Genomic DNA, 4,922 nt, shown 5'->3' on the forward strand with positions numbered 1-4,922 from the left:
AGTACTCAGATCTTGTACTTGAGTAAAAGTAGAAGTGCTCAGATCTTGTTCTTGAGTAAAGTAGAAGTACTCAGGTCTTGTACTTGAGTAAAGTAGAAGTACTCAGATCTTGTACTTGAGTAAAGTAGAAGTACTCAGATCTTGTACTTGAGTAAAGTAGAAGTACTCAGATCTTGTACTTGAGTAAAGTAGAAGTACTCAGATCTTGTACTTGAGTAAAGTAGAAGTACCAGAGTGTAGGAATACTCTGTCACAGTGAAAGTATTCTAAATGTTCCTCCAGTGAAAGTAGAAAGTACTCTCCTCTAAATGTACTTAAAGTAGCGACAGTAAAAGTAGTCATTGTCTGATTGGTCCATTTCAGAATAATATCTCTGATATGTTTTATAATGATTGATCATTAAAGTGTTCTCAGAGCTGGTAAAGGTGCAGCTAGTTCTAATGGCTTTGTATACTGCAGGGTAGCTGCTGGATTTACTGCAGGTGAACTACAGTCTGATTTAAGGGAGATTATATTTACCATCATTAATCCTAATCTGCCTAGCAACTAAAGGGATTAAACACATGTAGTGGAGTAAAAGAAACACAGTAGCATAAAATGGAAATACTCAGGTAAAGTACAAGTACCTCAATATTGTACTTAAGTAAATCTACGTTACTTCCCACCTCTGTTTAAAGTCTTGCAGTGATTTAAAAAAATAAAAAAACAAAAAGGAAAAATACGAATGAGTGCCTTTAGAAGCATAATCATGATTTACAAACCGGAATATTAAACCACTTATTGGTTTTTAAAAGTCCTGTCTCGTCATATTTTTGCAATAATTTGGTAAAAAAAAGACTCAAAAACCTACAAGGAAAAAAACAAACAAAAAACGTCATGTTATTCAAAGTTGAAAAAAGACAGACTTTGCATTTCCCCTCTCCCCGAAAGGATATCATTGGTCATATTTAATGTGACAGTTGGGTGATATTTTGAGAGTCACCGTGCAGCCATTTCCACGTCCTATTTGAAGTCCTCTGAGGAACGCTTTGTTGTCAAGGTTAATCTCGTTGGGGGGAAAAAAAGTCTGCTTTTGGGATGCGTGTCTGTCACGATACTAAAGGAAACATTCCCTAATGATTCATTTCAATAATGTATTTTTCCTCCTTGAACCCGGCTGCCTCTGAGCAGAGAGCGGGGGGGAAGGATGCCCGAGGGCGCCTGACTTCTGACTGTTTAATGGCTTGTAAAAGTGTCAAAGGTTAAATAATGTTTTTTAAACGCACGCTAATTGGTTGTAGATTTTGTTGTTGTTATTCGAGGGATGACTAAAGCTTTACAATGAAAGTATATAATCAAGGCATCATTAAAAGATATCTATTAGGTGTACTAGTCTCAAATGTGCTGTAATAATGCCCTCATTTAGTGTTATTTTATTGACGATTCAGAGGGAATTCATAGTGTTTGTATTTTTAAATTCGATCAACATTATAGTGCCTGGTTTGCTAAATCTGCAACAGGCTTTTGTGCAACACCTTAAGAGCAGTTCAATTACTTGTAAAGGTGTCAAAGGTTAAATAATGTTTCCATTCATTTAAACAAAGGCTCATGTGTTTGTTTGTGCTCTGACTAAATTGAACTGAACTCAGACAGCCTAAAAGATCTATTCTAGTTAATTAGCAGCATTAAAATATATAGAATACCACTAATAGGCCCTTAAGTGTCAATATAACTGAGGCTAAATACTCTCTAATTTAATGTACATCTATTTAAAGTTCAGATGCATTCATATTAGGTTTGCATTTTAAAAATCTGAGCAACATTTTGCACACAAATTCCTGGTTTGCTAAATCTCCAGCAGGCTATTGTGTCGCTCCATAAAGTAGTGTCTTTCTAATGTTGATTGCTTGTAAAGGTGTCAAAGGTTAAATAACGTTTCGACCCTTTCAGACGCAGGCTCATTGTAAAACAACCATGAAAAAATGAAATATAATTGGGCTATTTCTCAAGAACTTACTTGATAAGTGGATCAATGTATTTAAAGTTCAGAGGCCTTCATATGGTTTAGTATTTTAGATTTGAGCAACTATGCCTGAATTTCTACATCTCTAACATGCTCAGTGTCTTTCTAACATTTAGTCATAATAAGCCAAAGAAAGAAAACATCCAAATATAACTGCAAAAAATATCTGTACTTCCCCACAGAGCCTGTTCAGTGTCGCTCTTGTTGCCCCGGTGCAGTCTGCTCAGGAAGCCGCCTGTTGTGCACCGTTGCCGGCCTGCAGGTGCTGAGGAGAGTCGGTCGGAAGTCCAGAAGCAGCGGGAGACGATAGCGAGTTCGTAGGGGATTGGGAAAGAGTCAAAAAGGCGATAAACTGACTAATTATAGGTTGCACAACGCAAAGGAAACATTACTGACACTGCTGATGCACAACCTTTACAGTACAGTCTGTCTAAAGGAGGAGAACTGACGGGGATGGGGAAGAAGACGCACTGAGATATTTTATTTAATAGAAGTATGGATACTTATACATTTCAAAATATGTCTTAGTACAACCAAAATAAAAGTAACCAACCTAAAATATCAAAAATGCCTGACAAAATAGTTTTCCATGAGGCAGCTTTCATTTATGTATTAATGTGTACAGTAAGAATAGTTGTGCACTGTTCAGAAAAAGTTACCAAAGCCAGATTTATTTTCTCATAGGATGTGATTATTGTGCAGCTTTTTATGGTGGTAGTTTCTCAACATGGAAACATTTTGACTCGTTTATAAATCTCCCTTGTGTAGTTTAATCCAACAATACATTAAGTTCTATTAGCTCCTTTTGCATGGCTAATAATAACCGGTAAACAATCAAATGTACAATATTTGCCTCTGAGATGAATTGTGAACGAGCATTAAATAAAAAACATTCAATTAGAGTACAGATCAAGTACTCCAGATCTGTACGTACAGTACACGAGTGATATCTCCCCCCTGCAACACAGACACAGCCTTCCCGTTCTCTCTCTCTCATCACCTGCAGCATTAAGAGTCGTCTCATTTTTAAGTAAACCCAATCCAGCAATGAAAATGTCCGGCATATGTTGCATTCTTAATAAATGGTGTCCCTGGTGGAGTATGCATCAGTCTGAGGAGACTAGACATTGAAGCTGGAGGCCGACCTCACTTTGTAACCCTGTCCTACAGTCTTAAGGGACCATGTAGATATACAAGTAAGAAACATGTGGGATATGTTTAGCACCTTAATTAAGCTTCATGTTGCTGAATAAAGTTGTTTTATAAGCTAAAAATACAGATATTTAAAAGACTTGCAAAGTAAATAAGTGGGGTTTTTTGTGGCAATCGGGGAAACTGCGCCTACTGGAGGAATGATGATGAATTGCACTTCAGTACCATCTACTATTTTCAGTATAAAGCCTATATTGGAATATTTTTACCACATTACATTTCGTCCTGTGCACCTTTATATGCTTCGGCATGCTTTCAACAGGTCATTTTCCAGCACACTATTTCATGAATCATTCATTTCACACGGAGGAAAAATCATAATACAAGCACAATAATGTGCCCAGATGTCTCAGACCCACGGAGAAACAGTGCCAAGGACTTGCCGGTGAAGTATGAAGAGGCGGAGGATTGATGATAATGCAACCTAAAGCATCCGTTGACACTCGGCTGCATCTGGAACATCTGTTGTGACAGGCCGATCAGGGTCTCCATTAGGTTCGCTCCACTATTCTGCTGCCTGCCTGCACGCCGTATCTGGGGACAGTTATTAAAAACAAGCCAGGTAAACCAATCAGAGTCCTGCACCTAGACTCCCCCTCACCCTGGCCTCTCGACTCATACAAAAGGTACCACGGTTTACGGTGTGTATGAGGCTGCTGACGGACATTTTATACAGAACATCAGAACACATCACCACCACCGGGCAACATGCTTAATACATTTGTATTAAGTCACATTTGAGAAAATAAATAAAACCAACTTAGCCGTGAGGCGGAACGTTGGTTTTGGCTTCTAGAGACGGGGATAATTTTCCTCAACCATTCATTTAAAATAATCAGGCTCAGTGTGACGTCTCACCCAAAGGCTCGGGGAGTAAAAGGCAACCACCACACACATACACCAACAAAAGGCGATGGATTATGTCCGATCCCTGAGCCAGACTGACCTCTGACCCTCAAGGCCAAGGAGGACACACGTTAGGTGATAAGTGAAGCAGGGGGGCTATTGTGCACGCGGTCTCCCTGTCCGTTTATTGACTTCCTAAATGATCCATTATGAGGTGATTTACGAGGTCCAACAGGCACTTCTAAAGCCGGCCGGTCGCCGTGTGCTGTTTTCAGCGGGATGTCTGCACCAATGGATCCAGCATTTTGATTTATCAGAGAATGGACGGAAGCTGGCCCACGCCACCTCTAGTGTTTGTTCAAAGCCAACAGGAGGGTTAGGAAGCCGGGGTCAGACACAACAGGGACAGGGACAACATGTCATTAAAACCAGCCGGACATAAGCTCTTATTCCATGAGTTTTACAAGTGATATAAAAGAGATTTCATCAAGTTTTGAGCACAAACACGCTATACATACAAGAAAACCAACCAGAACCGCAGCTGCTCACTTTATTTTTCCAACGACAGGAGCGTCACAGCTTGTCGAGCGAATGACCTCGTCTTTCCTCTGTCCACTAATGACTCGGGGGGCCATAAAGCTATAGTCTGGCCCTTTGATTTCTCAGGCCCTTCCTGTACAGCACGATGAGCTCCTCGACTCGGAGTCATCCCAGGAGACAAAGCCTTTATGAAGCAGAGCGTGCAGCGTTTGAAGCCCCCGGCCTCCCTGACACACTGCTGTAACACATGAGCTCCCATGCTGCTCATCGACTCACACAGATATTATTAGAGACAGCGCCGAGAAAAACAACACCTCTTTAT

The sequence above is a fragment of the Eleginops maclovinus genome, chromosome 12 (assembly GCF_036324505.1).
Source record: "Eleginops maclovinus isolate JMC-PN-2008 ecotype Puerto Natales chromosome 12, JC_Emac_rtc_rv5, whole genome shotgun sequence".
Lineage (NCBI taxonomy): Eukaryota > Metazoa > Chordata > Actinopteri > Perciformes > Eleginopidae > Eleginops > Eleginops maclovinus.